The following is a 24,524-nucleotide window of genomic DNA, read 5'->3' on the forward strand; positions in this document are numbered from 1 at the left end:
TGGGCTAAGTCTCATGGAATGAACTTGGGCATTCTGTGAGGTCTTCTGGAATGCCACCGGACTGTTGGCATTAATCTCTGTCTCTCTTATTTATTTATTTATTATTTTTTTTTTTTGAGATGGGAGTCTCACTATGTTGCCCTCAGTAGAGTGCTGTGGCGTTACAGCTCACAGGAACCTCAAACTCTTGGGCTTTAAGTGATTCTCTTCCCTTAGCCTCCCAAGTACCTGGGACTACAGGCGCCTGCCGCAATGTCCAGCTGTTTTTTGTTGCAGCTGTCGTTGTTTAGCTGACCCAGGCCAGGTTTGAACCTGCCACCCTTGGTGTGTGTGGCTGGTGCTCACTGTAATCACTGTGCTACGGGCGCCGAGCCACCATTAATCTCTTCTTGCTGTTTGTCCACCAAGTAGTATTGTTCTAGGTTTGAGATCTGAAAAATTGGATTTCAAAACATAACTTCACTACTTAGGAGTTTTGTGAAACTTGGGTAATTTAAATACTTATGGCTTTAGTTTCCTCATGTCTGAAATCTGAAAAAGAATACTCACCAGTTGTGGTCACTGTGAAGCTTCACCCAGATAAATGCAAAGCAAATAATATCACCATTGCTGAGAACCTGGGCCACCCCCAAGGCGAAAGTTCACTGCCTTGTTGTTCTTACATGTTCAGTCAGGTTCAGCTGTGTTAGTAGTTTTCAATCTAGTCTTCCCCATGGTCCTTCTTTGATCATGTCTTGGTATTCTCAAGCCTAGCATGGTGCCTGGCATCTATCATGTGCTTGGTAACTTCTGGTTCAATTAATGCATGAGTGAATAATCTGAATCTTGGTAAAATGAAATGTTTGGTTCCCAAGACGATGCAGACTGCAGTCACATAGCACTGTCATGAGATGTCAGTACAAATAGGAAAACTTTGCATTTCAAGAATATCATGGTCTATATTCCATCCCTCTTGTAGGGCTTCACAGAAAACACACAACTGTAATAGTGTGAAAGCAGAAAGCAAACTTCCAGGAATTTGCTCACCTCCTTACTGTTTTCACTGTGTAGGTTGTGTCTTACAGACACAACCCTGTTTTACAAGGAAAAATTTTCCTGCTGAGCTTGTAGTCCTGAAGACAGACCAAAGAGACCTCATTTGGGGACAATTCGATATGCACAGCCTTTTTCTATTTCTGCTTTAAATCTTTGTCTCCAGGCTTGGGTCAGAAGGCAGCATTGGAAAGAACACAGAGTCGAATGCTAGTCCCTTTGCTGAACACTGGCGCATCTGTGCAAGTTTCTCAACCTTTCTGAGCTTTCTTTTGGCCTGGGGGGGAGGAAGGCACTTACAGAGATCACTAATGTTGCAACTATGGAGATTTAAGCAGAAGATCATTCTCTAAAAGTCTAGTCCCCAGAGTGTCCTGGAATGAAAAGGGAGTATTTTCTTTTTCTTTTTTTTTTGTAGAGACAGAGTCTCACTGTACCACCCTCAGGTAGAGTGCTGTGACATCACACGGCTCACAGCAACTTCTAACTCTTGGGCTTACGCGATTCTCTTGCCTCAGCCTCCCGAGCAGCTGGGAGTACAGGTGCCCACCACAACGCCCGGCTATTTTTTTGTTGCAGTTTGGCCGGGGCTGGGTTTGAACCCGCCATCCTCGGCATATGGGGCTGGCGCCCTACTCACTGAGCCACAGGCGCCGCCCTAAAAAGGGAGTATTTTCTTTGCAGTGCTGAAGGGTTTTGGACAATGAGCCCACAACTACTTGGCCTAAAGCCTTCTAGCTCTATCAGGTGCACAAGCTCTCTGGAAGGCCTTGCTTTGAATGATCCCCAGCTGTAACACCCCCTCACAAACACACTCTCTTGAGTACAAAGATGGTTCTTCACCAGTCTCTAAAAATGGGTATAAATGCCATTGTCGTAACACAATCTCCAAGCTGAGTATTGTGGGTTTATAAAAATGTCTACAGATGTTTCTCATCTGCTTTAATGATGTTTCCTAATGGTTAACACTGACATTGGCATCTTTTCTCTGGGCAAAGTGCTGTGAGACTGGCTTTCCCCTCCCCCAAAGAGTTGGTTTAAACAGCCCATGAGCTGCTGGAATGCAGACCTATGATTTTTCTCTTCCTACAAAGAGATGTATTCTGGAAGGCACGGGGATTCTACCTCATTTCGTGCCACAGCAGGCAAAGTGGCCCCATTGCTATTGGAAAATACTCGATACCCCTGTCCAGGGAGCCCACACACAGTGTGTGCAGCAGCTTCAGGAGGGAATAAAAAATAGATAATACGGTAAATGATGTTTTTTAGCATCTATTATGTCTGAAAGAGGTTTGATGAGCTTTATTTTATTGATAAATTTTATATTATGTTGAAAAAAAGCACATTATTTTGTTTAAAATATGGACTCACTTCACTTAACTAGGCCACTTCAGGGAAGCTAAAATGAAAGCCAGCCAGAGGAAAAATGGCTCTAGCAATACACTTGCTTGCAGCAATCAAATCCCTTTCATATTGCTACTAGGCCTTTCTTATTTTTTTCCTACCTTCCCCGTGATTCAAGACTCACAGAGGCAGGGTTCCTGCTTGCCTTTGTTCTTCCTTTACTATTCCCACTTTATGACAATTTGGTTTTTTCTTTTTTTGAGACAGAGTCTCACTTTGTTGTCCACGTACAGTGCTATGGTATCATAGCTCACAGCAACCTCCAACTCTTGGGCTCAAGTAATTCTCTTGTCTCAGCCACCCAAGTAGCTGAGATTACGGGTGCTCGCCACAATGCCTGACTATTATTAGAGACAGGGTCATGCTCTACTTCAGGTCATGCTCTTCACAGGTCTTGAACTTGTGAGCTCAGGTAATCCACCCTCCTTGGCCTCTCAGAGTGCAGGGATTACAGGCAAGATCCACTGTGCTCAGCCCCCCTTTACCATATAAAGGTATGTTTCTTGTCTTTCTCTCAATCATATTTTCTATTCACTGAGTTCACCACTTTCTCTTTCTGAAAACTTTCCTTTCTACCTCTCTCCTCATATTCACTTTGAATTCTTTCTCCTTTTTTCAATGTGTTTTGTTGCTTTGGCAATACCCATGTATCTTTTTTTAACAACAAAAACTTAGGAGGCATAGACAGGATGAAAATTGTTTGCAGTCAGCTAGAAATAGCTGGGGGAAAACCGCTGAATGAAAATGATCTGTTTGTCTTTCTTCCCTTTGCATTTGTGGAGCCACTTCAATTTTGATAAAGGTCACAAATAGGAAGAACACAGGCTCGGTGCCCGTAGCACAGTGGTTATGGCACCGGCCACATACACCGAAGTTGGTGGGTTGGAACCCAGCCCAGGCCAGCTAACCAACAATGACAGCTGCGCTTTGTGGCGGGCGCCTGTGGTCCCAGCTGCTTGGGAGGCTGAGGCAAGAGAATTGCTTAAGCCCAGGAGTTTGAAGTTGCTATGAGCTTTGACTCCACAGCACTGTACTGAGGGCAACATAGGGAGACTCTGTCTCCATAAAAAAAATAAAATAAAATAAAACACAGAATCAAGTGGGTTGATGTCCTCCTCACCTGCTCATGACTGTTTCTGAAGATGATCACCAATACTGCTTTCTTCTGGAGGTCTTGAGCCTTCAAGAACTCTCATGATAGACAAGTCCTTAAGATGTTGGAAGAGAGATTTGTGCCACCTTGAGTTCCTACAGCCACATGGGTTTGTTACTCTGTCTCGTGGAAGAAAGAACAGACCTAATGAATCAGAAGCTGTATTTTTGCAAGATACCAGAGGATTCATATCCCATTGAAGTTTGAGAAGCACTGATCTGGAGCAGTGGGTTAATGCTGCCCTTCACTTTGGAATCACCTAGATCAGCACACTTGAAACTTTAGTTAAACTTTGATGGCACACTGAACTTATGCTGATAAAATAAAAAGTAAATAAGAAAAAGGACTGCACTTACTGTGCTTTGAACTTCTTTCAAAAATAATTTAATTAATGATCTTTAAAATTGTTATGGCACAACTAAGGTCCTGCCATGGCACACCGGTTGAAAATCACTGACCAATACCAAAAAATTGTTTAAAAATACACAGTAGGTCATACTCATTGGACATTCTGAATTAATTAGGATGGCACCTAAGCATAGTTGTTTTAAAAATCCCTAATGGTGGTTATAATGTTATAATGCACAGCCATGTTTGAAAAACACTGATTGCAGTGAGGAACGAAAAAGCCCACCACACAGCACCAGCAATGGAGGGAAGGTTGCTAGATTGCTATTAAGCACCCTTTAAAAACTGCATTGTAGCCTCAGCACCTATAGCTCAAGCGGCTAAGGTGCTAGCCACATACACCAGAGATAATGGGTTCAAATCTAGCCTGGGCCTGCCATACAACAATGACAACTACAACCTAAAAATAGCCAGGCATTGTGGCAGGTGCCTATAATCCCAGCTGAGGCGAGAGAATCGCTTGAGCCCAGGAGTTAGAGGTTGCCATGAGCTGTGATGCTACGGCACTCTACCCAGGGTGACAGCTTGAGGCTCTGTCTCAAAAAAAGAAAAATAAAACTGCACTGTATGCACATGTGTCTGAAGTCCATCCCATATATTTGAAGGGAATCCAGAAACCCAAGTTGTCCTCCTTGGTTTTTTGGTTCAGTTTTCTGTAGTTTGGTTCAGCTTTCTGTAAGTTTGGTTCAGCTTTCAAATTTCATCAAATGTGCAGCAAAAAGTAAGGATCTCTCCTTTTCCAGTCATTATATTTATGGATTCATTCAATAAAATAGACTTCCCATGTGGGAGGTACTTCTTTAGTGCTTGGACCTTAGAAACCGCCTACAAAGAGTCTGCAATCACTTTGTTATTTAGTGAATTGGGTTCCTGTGTGCACAATGATACAGCACATCGCGAGGAAACTTGATTCATAGGTGAATGAGGGATGTTAAGACAAAGAGGTGAAGCAGTTCATTGCCCAGTATTCCTGGGAGACATCACCCATGTGCACTTAACTCAGTAAATGGTGGCTCACACTTAACTTTAAGCCATAAAAAATTAAAAAGTATTACTATAGTCTTAGTAACTAAGGACAAACATTTATTTGTAAACCTGACAGCTTAAGGAAGTATTTCTAAGGTTTTATAAGTAGGGGAAAATAATTTTTTTTCAATGAACATCAAACCTTGTTAAGTTTTATGATTTCTTTTAAGAAGTAGCTAATACTGCAGGGCCACTCCCTCACTGTGAGAGTCTGTGTCCTCCCTGCCTCCTTGCAGCTGGGAGCTCTTTCTGGGGTGGAGACCCTTTCCTCTGTTTTTTCTCATGCCCAACAGTGGGTCAGGCAGGATGCATAACAATAAATGTTGCTGAAAAAAAAAAGAAGTAGCTAATACTGTAACTGTTTCTTTGTATACCAGAACTCTTATATAAAATGTATATATTTAAAATAACCACTTCTTTTTCCTTTTCTTCCTATGAAGTACATTTTCTTTAGAAGCCAAATTGGTGCTTTGGAAAAGGCAGCCAAATAGGCAAAGAAGTAATTTTATGAAACTACACAAGGCTTTCCTAAGGGTGTCTGACTTCAATACAAACTACTGGAGTATTAATAATTACAATTCAAATATCCGCTTTAATCCAACTCATGCTGTCTCTCTTTTTTTGGGGGGGTGAGGGGCGTATAGAGTCTCAGTGGTCTTGGGGTTGAGTGCCCTGGCATAGGTCACAGCAGTCTCCAAGTCTTCCGCTCAAGAGATTGTCGGTTCAGAAGAGAGAGGCTGCGACTACAGGCACCCGCCATAACGTCCATATATTATTATTGTTATTTTATAGTGAAGGGGTACCGCTCTTAATCAGGCAATCTACCCACCTTCGCCTCCCAGAGTGCTAGGATTATGGGCATCAGCACCACCATCATCCCATCTAAAAATGTGAATGAAAAAGACAAAATGTAAAAGAAAAAGCTCTCACAGACAGATGTGACAAAAACTGACCCGTCAATGGAAAAGAGCCTCAAAACTGTAAAATAGGGCAGCACCTGTGGCTCAAAGGAGTAGGGCACGGGCCCCATATATCGGAGGTGGCAGGTTCAAACCCAGCACCAGCCAAAAACTGCAAAAGAAAAAAAAAATCTGTAAAATAATTTAGAGGGGTTGGTTCTGAGTCCTCAAGTGATCCGGCCACGGTCGGGTTACAGCTTGGCTTTGCACATTTTAGGGAGATGGGAACGACATATAAAATCATCAGTCCGTAGTCATCAACAACATGAGTTTGGCCTGGAAAGGCAGGACCTCTATAAGCAGAGGAGGGAGGGGGTTGACCGGTTGATACAGGACAAGTGGTGTCCCCAGCCAGCTTGTGGAGCTGGGGGGGAGGGGGCGGGCCGGGGTGCGGACTGGCTGCCTCCACCTTGGCAGTGTTGATGCTGCGGTAGGGAGCAGAGGAACCAGCAAGCAGCGGGCTGGAGGGTAGGCAGGGGGGCCCTGCAGGAGGCTCCAGTAGCCCAAGGGGCCAGACAACTGCTGGAGAAACAAACCAGGAGCTTAGGTTTCCCTCCCCTCCCACTTCTGGCTGAACAGGGAGCCCCCATTTTCTAGACCCGGTCAATTTCATGTAAGTTTCCTAGGCCTGGGAATGAAAGGCATTGTAGCCATTCATCCGTGTCCCAGACAGGACCCAGACATGTCCCTGATAAGATGTCCCAGGCACACCAAATGTAACTACCAAGCCTCGCTAAATTTAACTACCGAGGGCCCCATGCGTCTATATATACCGTCTATCTACCCCTAGACAAGGAGCCCGGAGAGAGAGTCTAAAAGTCTAAAGAAAAGCGAAGAGCTTTTCTCTCCTGACTTGGGTTTTCCCTTTCTGCCAGGAGCTCTGGCACTTCTGTATTCTTTTCTGTAAATAAATCCTGTCTTACCCCTGATCTGTGGTCTGGGGATTCATTCTTCGAATCACCCAAGACAGGACCTGAAAGAGGTCTACTGAAGAGCGAAACTCTGTTATCAAGGTTACAGCTGGCTTTAAAGCTGCTTTGATTCTGGGTAAGGGAATGAAGCTCCATCTAAAGGCTTGGAATGTGTTCAGTTAAGATGAGGGTGTCTGGGTGGCGCCTGTGGCTCAGTGAGTAGGATGCAGGCCGCATGTACCGAGGACACAGCCCTGCCAAACTGCAACAACAACAACAAAATAGCCGGGCATTGTGGCGGGTGCCTGTAGTGCCAGCTACTTGGAAGGCTGAGGCAAGAGAGTCGCCTAAGCCCAAGAGCTGGAGGTTGCTGTGAGCTGTAACGCCAAAGCACTCTACTAAGGGCGACAAAATGAGACTCTGTCTCTTAAAAGAAAAAGGTGTGTCTGTTAATGATCAGCAAGCACCCTGGTTGTTTACCCAAAACTCACATGATCAGTGAATTCAATGGATGGCCTGGGTGTCTGCATTAAGGGTTTGTCTCACCTGCTGGCCAGCAACAGGTTGCAAGCATTCCGTATGTTACTGTGAATCAAAAATGACTTCCAAAGGGAAGGGTGTCTTGACTTCCCTTCCCTTCTTCCTTGTGTCCAGAGAAGACTTGGGCTTCAGATTTTATTTTAGTTCACTGACACTAGAAGTGGTGCTTCTGAGGGAAAGATTCTGGAGAAGGTGAAGAGCTGTCATTCAGAAGAGCTTTCACCCATTTGGGTGGTTTCCCTGCCCCCTCCCCTTTCTCCCCTTCCCTAGGACCTGAGCCCAGGAAGAGAGGCAGGCGGAGGAGGTGCTGCTCCCGGAAGGAGGCTCCCGAAGGTCTCACAGTAACTTTGCCACCTTGATAGGTTTGTCGGAGGAACTTCTGAGCCAGCCATGGTTTTGCCCTGAGGGGTTGGCGAGAAGAGGCACAGGTGGGGCGGGCCCCACGGAAGAGAGAAGCCCTAGCCCAGCCGCCCAGATGGACCCTTCCGGGTGAGCTGTGTCACAGCCCCTCATCCGACCACCTCCTACTTCTCCTCACGCCCCGCCCCTGCTCGCGGCCCCGCCCCCTCCGCCCCGCCCCGCCCCCTTCGGCCCTGACTGCGCACGCTCGCAGGCAGCCTCCCGCCCTGCTCTGCTTTCAGCCGGGTCCCGCCCAGCGGGCTCCCGCTTTCCAACCGCTGAAAAGGAGCGGGACGCCTCGCCTGAGAGATGGAGTGCGATTCAGTAACTCGGTGCGTGTGGGCTATAAACGCCAATGCCTTTTGTCCGCTACCTCAGGAAAATCTCCCCAACCCTTTGAGAGCGGCCGCTCCCGCTGCTGTGGGACCTGGCAACCTTTTCTGTCCTCTCTATGGCCCGCGCCAAAGGGGACTGTTAAAGGGCCAGCCATGAGCGGTTTGGATCCCTCAGGCTTGTGTGCGGTGGTGGTGCCCGGAAGCCTCCCCAGCGAGGGGGCCCGTTTGTCTCCCCTCATCTGCGGGTTTCACCAGGGCCTCTGGCTTCTCTCCCTCCCTGTCCCACCCAGACGCCGCCCACCCGCTTTCTTCATTTGGGAACTCCCCAGCCCTGTTCCACACACTTCGACCCGCTGGGCCTGCCCTTAGCTGAAAAGGGGGTAGATGGACAGACAGGGACACACCCCGCCGAGAGCCCCTGAGGATGGAGAGCTGTGGAGGCTGTTGTGGGGCGAGATAAGGACAACCCACTCAAATTAGAATTTCAAAAAGGAGTCTTTTCTTAATCACGGGGCCTTCTTAGCAAAAGTCTAAAGCAGACTAAGTGAGAGAGCATCGAGGGGTCTGCACTTGGGGTTTTTCTAGTCTAAATCTTGGCAACGGGCCAAACAGGTGTTCTGAAAGTTAGCAATTAGAAGTGAAAACAAAATTGGTGAAAGAAGCGGAAAGCAAGCACAGGGTGACTTTTAGAGAAGCGAACTGGCAATGTAGTGGATTAGCCAATAGGTGACATAAAGGACAGGGAACAATAAGGTAACATAATGCATATGTAGCAGTTAGTGGATAAGTAAAACAATTTTTCATAGCACTTAGCTCATTAATTCCTATGATTACAGCACTTCACCCATCTGTTCTTATCTCGTTCTGTTCCCACCGTGATCCAGACTGATCTAAGAGTGATGGTGCCTGTCATCATTTCAGAGTTATTTCTTTCTTTTGTCCTTTCATCTTTTCTCTTGCACAGCCCCCTCCTGCACATCAGTGGAAGGCAGTATCCATCTAATGGGGATGATGAGGCAGCTGGCGCCCATCTCTAGGCCAAACGGGCTTTTCAGGGCAGGGAGGCAGCTGGCTCGAGTTTGAGTCTCTGTCACAAAATAAATAAAATAAAATAAAATAAAAATATGAAGAGAGAGCATCGTGGCTCCATCCTGGGGTCGTGTGATTGTATTTTAGGAAAGGCTCCCCACCTCAGTTTGTCTTTCTGTCAGTCTCTTGACTATGTCACAGGTCTATGCGGAGGCGGATTGGGTACACGATTTGTGTGGTCGGGTTGACCCCTTATTTATTCCCAAACAGCTATGGTGGTGGGGATTGCGGGGTGGGGGTGGGATGGGGGGTGGTGGGTGTCTTCGTTGGAAGCCTCAGAGGGACCTTCCTGACTCTGAAAGGAGGGGATGCAGAGTGTTGCCCGGGTGTTGTCGCGGCGACCTCGGGTGGCCGCACTGGCTGTTGTCGGGTTCCCTCTGGTGGCCGCTTTCCTAGAGTACGCTGGTCCTCGGAAGCTCTGGTGCCGGTGCGACAGGCAAAGGAAGGGACAGTCTCCGATGTGAGCCAGGCCGGCTTCCCGGAGGCGAGCGCCTTGTGCAGCGCCACCTGGTTTGTGGGAGAGGGGGGTGGGGAGGGAGCTGCGGCGCGACAGACAGTGAGTCAGAACTTGGGCCGGCAGGGCTGATGTGGGAGGACTTTTAGGTCCCAGCAAGGCAGCTAGGCGCCTGGGAGGGCTGTGCGGCGGTCGACCAGCGCACTGCGGCTGTGGCGGCCGGGCCAAACCGCGGGACCAACGGACGTGGCACCGGTGAATGGCAGAAGTTGTCCGACGACCAGTCCGCCATCCCTCGCGTGTCCCCGTGCTCAGCCTCGACTTTCCCACGGACTTTTCCCGAGTCCCGCTCCGGAGACGGGGACTGGCCTGTGGCTGGGGGACACTCGGTCGTCCCAGGTTATTTCTCCAGTCCCGCTCTGGAGGCACGGACCAGACCGTGGTGACACTGATGGCCTGGGAGGGAGCCCTGCGCCTGCCCGCGATCTCTCCTGTGTCCCGGTGGTCAGGGAAGCCTTCTCAGGTTTTCTTTTTTTTCCAAGTCCCCAGGCAGGATCCAGGACCTGATGAGTATAAGAAGCACAGCAGTTATTATAATGAATCTACCCAATGTTCAGCAACTGGCCATAGCAAAATCTTCCAATGTAGTACATGTTTGAAAGTCTTAAAAAACTTGTTAAGTCTAAATAGACATGAGACATACTGTAGAGAAATCTTATAAACAATGTTAGATAAACTCCCAAATATTTCATCTTCTTTGGCACTACTGTGAATGGAATAGAGTCCTTGGCTGTTTTTTCAGCTTGACTATTGTTGGTATATATAAAGACTACCGATTTATGGATGTTGATTTTATAATCTGAGACGCTGCCGTATTCCTTGATCACTTCTAAGAGTTTTGTAGTAGAATCCCTGGTGTTTTCCAGATACACAATCATATCATCTGCGAAGAGCGAAAGTTTGATCTCTTCTGACCTCATATGGATACCCTTGATTCCCTTTTCTTCCCTAATTACGATGGCTAAAACTTCCATTACAATGTTAAAGAGCAGTGGAGACAATGGGCAACCTTGCCTGGTTCCTGATCTGAGTGGAAATGTTTTCGATTTAACTCCATTCAATACGATATTAGCTGTAGGTTTGCTATAGATGGCCTCTATCAGTTTAAGAAATGTCCCTTCCATAACAATTTTCATAAGTGTTCTGATCATGAAGGGATGCTGGATATTATCAAAACTTTTTCTGCATCAATTGAGAGAATCGTATGGTCTTCGTCTTTTAATATATTTATGTGCTGAGTTATATTTATAGATTTAAATCTATAAATATAACTCAGCACATAAACATATTAAATATATACAAATTTATATATATACAAATATATATTAAATATAAACAAGCCTTGAGACCCTGGGATAAAACCAACTTGGTCATGATATATAATTTGTTTGCTGTGTTGCTGGATTCTGTTTGTTAGGATCTCGTTGAATATTTTTGCATCTATATTCACTAGTGATATTGGTCTATAATTTTCTTTTCTTTTTGGGTCTTTTCCTGGTTTGGGGATCAGGGTGATGTTTGCTTCATAGAACGTGTTGGATAGTATTCCTTCTTTTTCTATATTTTGGAACAGGTTGAGTAATAATAGGTATTAGTTCCTCTTTAAAGGTTTGGTAGAATTCTGACGTGAAGCCATCTGGTCCAGGGCTTTTCTTTTTACGGAGATTTTGTATGGTTGATGCTATTTCAGAACTTGACATGGGCCTGTTCAACATTTCCACTTGATTCTGGCTAAGTCTTGGAAGGTGACATGCTTCCAAGTATTGGTCGATTTCCTTCAGATTTTCATATTTCTGAGAATAAAGTTTCTTATAATATTCATTAAGGATTTTTTGAATGTCTGAGGAGCCTGTTGTTATTTCATCTTTGTCATTTCTGATTGATGAAATTAGAGATTTTACTCTTTTTTTCCTGGTTACGTTAGCCAAAGGTTTATCTATTGTATTGACCTTTTCAAAATACCAACTTTTTGATTTATTGATCTGTTGTATAATTCTTTTGTTTTCAATTTTATTTAATTCTGCTCTAATTTTGGTTATTTCTTTTCTTCTAGTGGGTTTGGGGTTGGACTGTTCTTCCTTTTCCAGTTGCTTGAGATGTCCCATTAAGTTGTTAACTTCCTCCCTTTCCATTCTCTTTAGGAAGGGTTGCAGTGCCATAAATTTCCCTTTAGGACTGCCTTTGCAGTATCCTAGAGGTTCTGATAATTTGTGTCTTCATTGTTATTTTGTTCCAAAAATTTGACAATTTCCTTTTTAATCTCATCTATGTCTCAGCTATCATTCAGCATAAGGTTATTTAACTTCCATGTTTTTGTATGAGTATGCAGATTCCTGTTACTGAGTTCAACTTTTATTCCATGGTGGTCTGAGAAGATGCAAGGAATAATTTCTATTCCTTTAAATTTACTGGGGTTAGACTTGTGACCTGAGATGTAATCAATTTTGGAGTATGTTCCGTATGCTGATGAGAAGTGTGTGTATTCAGTTTTGTTGGGGTGAAATGTTCTGTAGATGTCTGTTAAATCCAAATGTTGGATGGTTAGGTTTAAATCTAAAAGTTCTTTGCTCAGCTTGTTATTGGAGGATCTATCCAACACTATCAAAGGAGTGTTAAAATTTGCGACTATTATGGAGCTGGAGGAAATCAAGTTTCTCATGTCTGTTAGAGTTTCTCTTATATATCGAGTTGCATTCTGGTTGGCTGTATAAATAATAATTGAAATCTCATCATATTAAGTACTACCCTTAACAAATATGGAGTGGCCATTCTGATCCTTTCTTTTATTGGTTTAAAGCCTGTTGTATCTGCAAATAGAATTGCAACACCTGCTTTTTTCTGATTTCCATTTGCCTGAAATATGGATGACCATCCTTTCACCCTGAGTCTATATTTATCTTTTAAGGTAAGAGGAGATTCTTGTATGCAGCAAATATCTAGCCTGAGTTTTTGTATCCAGTCAACCAACCTGTGCCTCTATAGAGGACAGTTTAAACCATTTACATGAATGGAGAATATTGATAAGCCTGGTAAAATTTGGGGTATCGAGTTTTTCAAAAGTCCAGTGGACATTTTTAATCCTTTCACCACTGTGGAAGTTGGAGTTTGATCAAAAGTTTCTGAGTGAGTTTACTTTTGTGGTAGAGCATTGGGCTGGTCATTATGGAGGCTAGGTCTGAGAATATCCTTAAGAGCTGGTTTGGTTATGGCAAATTTCTTCAACATGTGAATGTCATTAAACTATTTTTTTTTTTTTTTTTTTTTTTTGGTCGGGGCTGGGCTTGAACACGCCACCTCCGGCATATGGGACTGGCGCCCTACACGTTGAGCCACAGGCGCCGCCCAGTCATTAAACTATTTAATTTCTCCATCATAAGTGAAACTAGTTTCACAGGATACAGGATCCTGGGTTGAAAGTTATTTTGTTTTACAAGATTAAAAGTCAATGACCGGGCGGTGCCTGTGGCTCAGTGAGTAGGGCGCCGGCTCCATATGCTGAGGGTGGCAGGTTCGGACCCAGCCCCAGCCAAACTGCAACAAAAAAATAGCTGGGTGTTGTGGCTGGCACCCAACTGCTCGGGAGGCTGAGGCAAGAGAATCGCGTAAGCCCAAGAGTTAGAGGTTGCTGTGAGCCGTGTGACGCCACGGCACTCTACCCAAGGGCGGTACAGTGAGACTCTGTCTCTACAAAAAAAAAAAAAAAAAAAAAAAAGTAGATGACCATCCTCTTCTGGCTTGAAAGTTTCAGCAGAGAGATCTGCAGTCATTCTAATATTCTTCCCTTTGTAGGTTATGGTTTTCTTACGTCTGGCTGCTTTCAGAATTTTCTCCTACTTTAGTGAAGTTAATTATGATGTGCCTGGGGGATATGTTATTGGAATTGAGTCATGGTGGGGTCTGAAACTGTCTGCTATCTGAATTTCAGAATCTCTTGTCATGTCTAGAAAATTCTCTTTCATAATGTCATGGAGAAGAGCCTCTGTGCCTTGTGAAGCCACTTCATCCCTTTGAGGGATTCCGATGAGGCGGATATTAACCTTCTTCGAATTATCCCAGAGCTCTCTGTGAGAATGATTCATTTTGGCTCTCCATTTCTCTTCCTCTTTGAGAGTTTGGGAGCATTCAAAGGCTTTGTCTTCAGTGTCAGAAATCTTTTCTTCTGTTTGCTCCACTCTGTTACTAAGGGATTCTACTGAATTTTTCAGATCTTTGAGGGCTGCAAATTCTTGCTTCAATGTATCAAAATCTTTCATGCTTTTGTCTTTAAATTCATTGAATTTTTGAGACAACTTGTGAATTACTCCTCCAATTTCTAATTCCAACTTTTGAATTGCTCCTCGAATTTCTAATTCCAAATTTTCTTCCATTTTATTAATCTTGTTTGCAATCTAAATTCTGAATTTGATTTCTAACATCTCAGCCATCTGTTTATGAATGGGATCTTCAGTTATGTCTGCCATATCTTTCCTTGGGGGGGGGGTTGATCTACTCTGGTTATTCATGTTACCAGAGTTTTCCCACTGATTACGCCCCATGATTATTTTGCACCATTTGACTAGATGCGTGGATAAAGAAAAGTTGGGTTGGGGGCTCCTGGAGTAGTGATTAACCAGCCCTTTGCCCAAAAGCTGGGACTGGTGTCTGTGCCTTTTCCCCTGGAGCTTTGCCAAGGACCCATACAGTGCTACGGCCTGAGAAACTGGGGCCCTGCTTGGTGTGGTGGGGCTAAGTGGCTCTGTCTTGTTTTCAGCTGGTCTCTGTCTGAGCCTAGTGAATAAGTTCCTCTGGGTTGAAGTCTCAGCTGTGGAGAAATACCAGCAATTAAGTCACCCTGCCCCCCCCCACAGGCAACAATTGGAAAAGGAAAATCAAACCTTCCTATAATCACACACCCAGGGTATCACTTGGATAGTCCTCAGGCGATTGGCCCAGTTCAAGAGGTCCAAATCAATTGTCTAAGTCAGCACCTGTCTCAGGTGGGAGAGTTTAAAAGGTCTCTGGCAACTAGATCGCAGGGGTCTGATGACAACTCCAATATCACTTGGTCTGGTGCTCCGTGAGGTCAGGAGGATGCACTCAGCAAATAGATTAGTCTGGGAAGGTTGATGCCTCCTTCCCCACCTTGCACCTCTGTCATGCCCATTCACTGAAAACCCCACAGGGCTGTGACCCAGTTGCCTCCAATGAGCAGATTCTCCTGTGGTTTGCATCTGCCTGAATCACAAGGAGATCTATGTCTCCTCAGCCAGGCCTCTGCTCTCTGCCACTATCTGGCAAGGGAGTTGAGGCCTGACAACCTTGGGTGTTTGATGGAGGTTGGGGCTGATCACTCAGTCCAGCACCACCCCTGATTGATGTTATTGACAGAACAGAACAACTTTCCAGAATTTGTTTCTGTCCCGGCTGCATTCCCCTGCAGAAGAGAAGCTGTTTCGAGTTCATAGAACCTGCACCTCGGGCCCTGTCTTTGCTGCTGCCTGGTAGTTTGTATTTGTACCACGGTTAGCTATCAGTTCTAGCCTTCTGCCCTTCTTTGTCTAGGCTGATGATCCTCTGAGGGCTGGGTGCATCTTAAGCTCAGTAAAGTGTTCCTCTGCATCAGCCCCACCCTGGGAGTTTGGCAGCACTGCACGTGCATTTTCCAATCCCCGCGCTCCACCCAGGCCGGTATGCCTCAGGCAGACCCTTTACTCACGGGGCCTGCATTTCCATACCAGATTTCTTCCACCAGTGGTTGCCACCTGAGAAGATGCCTGGCCTCCTCTGGTTGCCCAGAGAGACAAGGGGGTGTGACTCCAGAATATCCAGGGGTGAGCCCTATTGTTGCCAAAGACAGCTGCAATGGCTATTTGCTGTGCGCCTTGGTGCACCACCATTCCTTGTGTCATTCTCTCTCAGCCAACTGTCCTCTCCTCACTCCTGTGCCGCAGAATCAGCACTGACCAGCAGCAGTCCAGGCCCTGCTCACACCTCTCAAGAAAATACCCAAGAATCTGGACTCCTGGGGGACAGGCCTCCAGACCTCAGAGTGAGAGTGGAGGGGAGTGCTGGGAGCTCAGAATTGCAGGTAAGGAATATATACAGTTTTATACAGTTTCATGCCTGGCAGGAGAGTGCCATGGCACCCTAGTAGGGGAAGTATATCAAGTTTTTAGAGGGTCTCTCCCATGGAGTATAATGGGAGGATTTTTTAACTCTGCTTGTTTGTTTATGGGGTACTCTGAGCTGTTCTCATCAGGGAGGGGACTCCCGTCCACTTGGTGATGGATTTTGTATCTTTTGTTTATATCCCTGGGGTCGCAGATTGCCTCAGAAGGATTGATTTGCGTTCTTCAAACTTCTCTCTTGGCACAGTTTTAATATGCCAGGTTACTTGCTAAATTTCTGTCCTTTAACACTCCTTCTGGACAGGAGCCTCTGTGGAAAGCTGGCTTCAGTCAGCCATCTTGTCTCTGACACCCATCCATTTTTTTTTTTTTTTTTTTTTGCAGTTTTGGTCAGACTGGGTTTGAACCCACAACCTCAGGCACTCCTCTCCTTTGAGCTACAGGCACTGCCCCATCTTTATTTATTTATTTATTTATTTATTTATTTATTTATTTATTTTGCCAAAGCTGAGGTTTCATTTTGAATGATCGGATCTTTTCACACAAATTGAGGCATGTTGCATTTGGTCCTTGCAGTCATAAATTTAACTCATTCAAGACGGCAAAGATGTCAACCAAGTAAGCTATTTTCTGTAGTTCACATTTATCGCTGAAAAGTGCTTCGAACTGCAGTCTTGCTTTCTGATTAAATAACATTTGAGTTCATCACAAAGCTCAAAAACACGTTTTAAAACTTTTCATCTTGACAACCATCTAATTTCCGTGTGAAATAGCAGAGCATTGTTTGGTGCATCAAACTCATTGCACAATTGCGAAAACAGTCAACGGTTTAAAGTGCTCACCTTTATAAAATTGACAGAACTTATGACGCTTTTCTTTACTTCTTGAAACTCTGTGTCAGCGTCTTCATTGCTAATATTTGCCAATGAATCATAAAGTGAGTTCCAATGACTTTTGGTGACTCATTCAGTACAAAACGTTGATATCCAGATTGACATCCTAGCATAGCCGGAGCACCATCTGTGCAAACACCACAAACCTTTTCCCAAGAGATCTTATGCTCTTTCAGAAATGAACCAACTGTGTCAAATACATCACGTGCAGTAGTTGTCATTTCAAGAGGTTTGCAAAAAAGAAACTCATCTTTAAATTTGCCATCATCACGTAAACCAGTAACTGTGAACAGTTTGCAACGTCCGTAGATTCATCAAGCTGGATACTAAATATTGGAAGTGGAGCAGATTTAATTTCCTGGATTACCTGATCAAGAACATCAGCAGACCTGTCATCTATTCTTCTGCCGACAGTGTTGTTAGATAAGGAAATTGCACTCAATTTCATAGCAAATTCTCCTCTGATCATAACTTGAACAACGCCTTTGGCCACTGGCAACAATAAATCCTCAGCAGTGGTGTGAGGTTTCATAGCTCTGGTGATTCTGAGTGCCACCCAATGTGAAGCTTCAATGGCTGCTATGTTTTGTTTGTGGTACTTGCCACCAGTGTCAAGCCTGGGCTTGAATCCATCAGGTTTGCTTCTAAAATACTTGATATCCTTTCTGGCGAAACTAGGATGCTTGCTATCAAAATGACATTTTAGTTTGTTCGTTTTCATAGATTCGGCTGATAGAACTTCACAACAAATAAACACATTGTGGTTTCTCAATTCTGCTATAATTATTGAGGTAAAACCATACTGTAAAAAATCCTCACTGTATTTTCTTTTCTTAATGTTCTTCTCTACATAATCCATTGTCATGGGATGGTTTGCTAATGAAAATAATATATGACAATAGCTTTAATAATACAAAAGATGATACATGGCATAGTTCAGTCAATACAGTTCATTAAAGTTTCCTATGATTTACATTGTCTGTGTTGTTGTTGTTTTGTTTTTTTTTTTACATACATGTTATCACAAAGGGGCAGTCGTCACATCAACCACAGCTGAATATAAAAACACGGATCAGCATCTAGATTTAAGTTCCCATGGTACAGATATATATATTTTTTGCAGTAGTTGATGATTTTACAGTACATGATTTTACATTTACCCAATGATCATAATTCACGAAGTGTCATTTTACCTCCAATATTGCTGCTTTCTTTCTTTCTTTTTTTTTTTTTTTAAGAGACAGAGTTTTACTTTATTGCCCTCGATAGAGTGCTGTGGTGTCACAGCTCACAGCAATCTCCAACTCCTGGGCTTAGATGATTCTCTTGCCTCAGCCTCCCAATTAGCTGGGACTACAGGCGCCCACCACAAGGCCCGGCTACTTTTTTGTTGCAGTTTGGACAGGGCTGGGTTTGAACCTACCACCCTTGGTATATGGGGCCAGCACCCTACCAACTGAACCACAGGCCACGCCCCAATATTGCTGCTTTCAACACAGCAGCTGCTTTGTACTCAGTAGCTGCTCTGTACACATGTGTGACTGGTCTGCACAAGTACATTATAGCACCAACCCTGTCACGTACACCTGTATTTGTATGGGGTGTTATGTGATGGGGTTGCCAGAATGATATCATCACGTCACATACTCTGTGTGGGCGTATCTGCATGTGGGCGGACCACCTGGAGACAGATAAAGGAGTGGTGTCTTGGTTCTTAAGACCATTGGAAATATGTTTTCCGATGGTCTTAGGTGACCCTCGTGAAGGGCTCGTTCAACCCCCAAAGGAGTGGCGACCCACAGGTCAAGAACCATTGCCTAGCAGCTCTGCCAATGGCCCGATTTGTTTTTGCAATGCTGGCCATCCATTGGGCTCAGTTATGTGGGAAAGGGATCCTCAAACCTTAAATATCCCCTTAGCATAGGCATGACCATTTTAGTGAAGCAGTGCTTAAAGAAACTGGGCTGAGAATTGAGCCAAAGTTCAAACTGCAGAACAGTGGCCATGAAGCAGGCCTACAGGTTGAACCATAGAACAATGGTTCATATACATCTCCAGTATATTCAATTAGGGCAGTTACTCCAGTAAGGTGGCAGAATGTGGACTTTCCACCCTGATAACAGCTTCTCAGCAGGAGATAGTCCCTCCTATGGCTACCCCCTATTCACATTCTTGCTATATCTATAAGCTTGATAAAGATGCCTGAAACCAGGAGTGGGCTGGGTTGACCTTGGTTCAGACTTCATTTCTATTCTTTCCCCTAATAAACTCCCTTTGTCCTGAGACTGGCCGCCTCTCCTTTCCTATAACCACCATCCCATTTCTATCCTATGCCTAACATCTTTTAATCCATGGCCTATATTAGGGCCATTATTTCAGTGGCTTACTTAATATCCTTACTCTCTATCACTAGGAGTTCCTTTTCTTTCCAAATGGCACCACAGACTTGCACAATCATAAAAATATACTTAGAATCTGCCTAATGTTTATTAGTTTCCTCTGGATAACTGAAGAGCTCTGGTTAAGGAATTGGCTCTTTGCTGTTCACAAAGCTGCTTCTGCCAGTAAAGATTCAGACCTGGCTCTGTCAGATTTATACTGTTAGAACCTTAAATCAGTCATGCTTCAAAGGCTCATTCTCTTCAGCTGGTAACAGGGTAGCAGGACTGAGAATAGACAACAGTCTTTAATAACATAACTCACAAGTAGTTGCTATTGCCCAGAGGCAAAGAGGCCAAGAGTTTGAGGTTCCTGTGAGCTGTGACACAACAGCACTCTAATGGGAACAAGAAAGTGAGACTCTGCCTCAAAAAACAAAACAAAACAAACAACAACAACAAAAAAAAAAACAACTTAGGGTTATGGATGCCCTCTTCTGTAGATGCCATTTAGTTTTTCTCAAGTTATCAATGTCATTGACCAATGGGCTCATGTGCAAAGTGGCCATGGAGGATACTCCCGGGCTCAGCAACAGAGACTTTTACTCACCAACTCTGGCCTACCTGTGGCCAGCACAGTGTGCCAATCTGCCAGATTAATACAGAGACTCTAATCTTTTTCCATTCACTGAAGTAATGAGCCAGCACCAGAGTAGCATACTGATTGGTAGGACTGTTTCCATCATGAAAAGAGCGATACTTTGTTCTTACTGGACTAGACACTTATTCTGAATACAGATTTGCCTACCCTGGATGTAATGCTTCTGCCAAAAGTACCATCCTTTGACTTACATAACCCATTTTACACTTGCATCCTATTCCACAAAAATTATTCATGACCAAGGAGCTCAATTTATAGCAAATCAAGTGGGAAAAAGAGACCATACTCATGTAACACACTAGTTTTACTGTATAAGGGAGGAAACCTGGGAAAATTAAAGTCTACAAAAACAAAGGCTTCTCAGTGAAGCCCACGGACACTCAGGCAAGGTCCTTCCCATGGTAACTCAGCCCTTAAGAATTTGTTAAACTTAGCTTCCTAGGTCCTTGACTCTAACATTTGCTGGTTGCTTCCACTTCTGTAAACCTGCACATGATTTGACGCCTCCAATGAGAAATAATATTATACTTCCTCTGTCTACTTGTGAGTCCAATAAAAGGACAAGGGCAGAGTTGATTGGGATCTCAGCCATTTTGGATCTTATTTTAGCTGCTGTGGTTCCACAGCTAAAATGAAATTACTTCCTTTATAACCTTTGGTGAGAGTCTATTGCTTTCCATTCACCTGTCCTGCAACACCACCATTCTGAACCAACTATTTTGATAGAATGTTAAAGGGGCCTTTGTACCACAAGTTGTGTGGCAATACCTTGCAGGACCCTGGCAAATTCATCCAGAAGCTGTTCTGCTTTGAATCAGAATTCATTATGTCATACTGTTTCTCCCGTGTCCAGGACATATGGATCCAGAAATCGACTTGAGGAAATAGGGCTCTGGCACTAGTCTTTGTTAGCTTTATGACCCTTTACAAAATTTTTGCTTCCTAACTCCACAGATTTATACTCTGTTGGCACAGAGGTCTTAGTTTCAAAGTTATAAATGCCTCCATCCAGAGATACAACAATAATTCCATTGAACTGGAAGATAGACATTTTAGGCTCTGTAGCCTTTTAATCAACAGAGATGGGAGGTATGGTGCAGGTTGGGATGATTGACTCTCACAACCATGGGGAAATTAGACTGCTTTTCCACAATAGTGATAAGGAAAAGTACATTTGAAATACATGAGATCCTTTACAGTACCTACTAGTATAACCATGATATATCTTTAATTTTAATGAAAAAAAAATAACATTCCAGGAAGAACTACTAATAACCTCCATCTATCAGGAATGAAGGTTTGAGTTACCCATTAGTAGGAAGAACTACTAATAACCCGGACCTGTCATCAATGAAGGTTTGGGTTACCCCATTAGGTAAAGAACCACACCCAGTTGAGGTAATTGATGAAGGCAAAGAAAATATAATATGAACAGTGGAAGAAGTCAGTTATGAATACCATCTACAAATGTGTGACCAGTTGTAGAAACCAGGAATATAATTTTTCCTTCTTTATTTTAACATGAATGTTTGTGTCAGTATATATGTTAATATACACATATATACACACCTACATGATACAACTGTTCTGTGCAGTATGAAGTAATATACATATGAAATACTCTAAACTTTTTGCTAGATGAAGATTCAAAGTTCTTAGATGATCTTAACTCCATGGTACTCCATCACTTATATGCTATTATTAACAATGTTTAAATAGTATAACATAAAGCTACTATATTTTATGTTTCAGTATGTTGTTTTTGTTTACTTTTTAAGATTTGTGACTGGAATTGTTTATTCACATCATGTGGAGATTATGTGTTGCTAACAGAGAACTAGTAGTGATTTTTAAATATTGATCTTGCATCATGCAACCTTACTGAACTCATTTATTCTAGTGGGCTTTTGTGAATTTCCTAGATACTTCTATAGATAGAATGCCATTTGTATAGGATCCCAAACCTCTTCTGGGGACCATTAGTTTCTCTTTGTTGCATAATATCCCTGCCTTAATACCTCCAGTATAATGTTGAATAAAGTGATAAAAGCAGACATTCTTGCCTTGTTTCTAAACTAAGTTTTCCAAGCCAAAAAAAAAAAATTGTTTTTTGAGACAGAGTCTCACTATATCACCCTGAGGAGAGTGCTGTGGTGGCACAGCTCTCAGAAACCTCAAACTCCTGGGCTTAAGCGATTTTCTTGCCTCAGCCTCCCAAGTAGCTGGGACTACAGGCACCTGCCACAATGCCTGGCTATTTTTTTGTTGCAGTTGTCATTGTTGTTTAGCTGGCCCTGGGCCGGGTTCCAACCTGCCAGCCTCAGTGTATTTGGCAGGCACTCTAATCACGAGGTACGGGCACCAAGCCAACCCAAGATTTTCATCATTGCATGTAATGTCAGCTATAGGTTTTTCATAGATGCCGTTCAGCAGCCCTATCATGTTCCCTTCTGTTGCTATTCAGTTTAGGGTTTATCATAAATGGGTATGGATTTGTCAAATGTTGTTCTGTGTTCATCAAAATAGTTTTTGGTATTCTATTGCTGCATTGACCAATCTTTGGATATTAAGCTACATTTGCATTTGAGTAAAATCCTGAGTAAAAATGGTCAATAATGTTTTTAATGTCGTTTCAATTAGTTTGTTATAAAGTTTCAGTATTTCTGTATCTATATTCATAAAGGATGATGATGTGTAGTTTTATTTTCTTGTAATGATTTTGCCTGGCTTTGTTGTCTGAGAAATACTGTCCTCCTAGAATGAAACTGTAAGTTTCCCTTATTCTATATTTCTAGAAGTGAGTTTAAGAAACCTGCATTAATTTTTAATTACGTATTTGAGTTTCTCAGTGAATTAGCTTGCATCTGGGCTCTGTATATGGAAAAGTTTCAAATGAATTTAATATTTTAATTTTTGCCTGAGTTTATTATATTAATATATAGAGATTGTGTAGGGATTTATTTCTAATTTATTGTATTCCACATTTCTAGATTTTTAAGGCAGTTGAGATCAAATTTTAAAAAGTAATATGCAAAAATAAAGGTTTTTAGCAAAGTTTCCTCAATGTCTCAGGGTCTCCTGTGGGCAGGAGGAAGCCTTTATTGTACTTCTTATATTTAATTCCTATATTTACTACATGGCATATAATCTGTAGTAATTTGAAGAACGTTCTATTTGTACTCAAAATAAAAATCCAAGCCATGGGCGGTGCCTGTGGCTCAAAGGAGTAGGGCACCAGCCCCATATAACAAAGGTGGCGGGTTCAAACCCGGCCACGGCGAAAAAAAAATATATATATCCGAGCTTATCTCTCTTCATCAATATTTAGGTGGACAAATATAAATTTGAATAAAAATAGAAAATGACACAGTAAATAAAGAACAGTACAAAGAGCTAAAACTCTGACAAAGCAGATTTGTTAATACCTAGATTATACCTGTTTTTTGACACAACTCCTATGTGTTTATGTATATATATTTAATGATAATAAGTTTGGCATATAGCTCAGAGTGAGGACATATTTATAATCATTTGGGTGATTTAAAAGCATCATAGAAATCAACTGTTCTGGTACAAAACAAATTAATGAACACAAAAAGTGTTGAGTAATTTTGTTAAAAAGTTTGATTTGGTAATTAGCTACACACATAAACATCATTTTTGATACTAAACAGAAGATAAAATAATTTTTAAACCCTATGGGAAAGATTTTTATAAGTACTGTGAAATGACAGTAGAACCCATCAATTACAGCATAACCCATAAGTAATATGTAAATAACCACATGCACATTTCCTCTAAGATAATTTTAAATAACTACTGGAGAAAATTTAAACCAACTTTACTTTAGGAGACTTCAAGTATTATTTTTTTCTTATTTTGAGAAAGCCTCACTTTGTCACTCTTGGTAGAGTGCCGTGGCGTGACAGCAACCTCAAACTCTTGGGTTCAAATGATTCTGTTGCCTCAGTTGCCCTAGTAGCTGGGACGATAGGTGCCCACCACAATGCACGGCTATATTATTTTGGTTTAGCAGGCCTGGGTGACTACCAACCCACCCACCCCGGAGCATGACGGTGGTGCCCTGAGCTACAGGCAACCCCAGAGTTCAAGTATTGATAAGAAGAAAGCATTTTCACTGGAGCCAAAGGGCCTACATTTATGTAATTAATTCTATGAATACTGAATTTATGGTACTGAAAAACAGTAAGGTTGGCCGTAATCAGGTCTCATACATTAAAGTGGAAGATTGCCACTTTATAGTTCATGTTTTGGGCAAAAAGATATTCATAAATACTATTTGGTGAAGACATCTAAAAATACTCAAATGTTATCATTATTCATAAATTACTTAACAAATTGAATCGGAAAATATGGGCACTTTCGAAGAACACAAGTAAATTGAAAGAAGAATTCATAGGAGTAATCAAACCAAGAAGTCAGTTTTCCTTCAGAAACTTTATAACCATGTGGACCTCCAGGCTTTGGGGACTGCTCAACTTATCCTTTTTGACTAAACAAGGAAAATTACTAAATTTATTCCAAATGTAAATTTTTTCAAATGTGCAAACAAAATTATTTTCAAATTGTAATTTCTTATGAAGTATGAAGCAAGGTGAGAAGATCATCTCTAGAGCCTGTGTAATACAGACAACAGAGAAATAAAGAGTGCTGAGAGAAATTAGTGTTCATGCTATAATTGGATACCTAACTAA

General features: G+C 42.8%; 2 pseudogenes; one reads left to right on the forward strand and one right to left on the reverse strand.

The window, feature by feature from the left end:
* LOC128588807 (tolloid-like protein 1) overlaps positions 1 to 24,524 on the forward strand; it is a 506,486-nt pseudogene that overhangs the window by 88,829 nt on the left and 393,133 nt on the right.
* LOC128587696 (serine/threonine-protein kinase RIO2-like) overlaps positions 9,453 to 24,524 on the reverse strand; it is a 31,909-nt pseudogene continuing 16,837 nt past the window's right edge.

Source organism: Nycticebus coucang, chromosome 6 (genome assembly GCF_027406575.1).
Source record: "Nycticebus coucang isolate mNycCou1 chromosome 6, mNycCou1.pri, whole genome shotgun sequence".
NCBI lineage: Eukaryota > Metazoa > Chordata > Mammalia > Primates > Lorisidae > Nycticebus > Nycticebus coucang.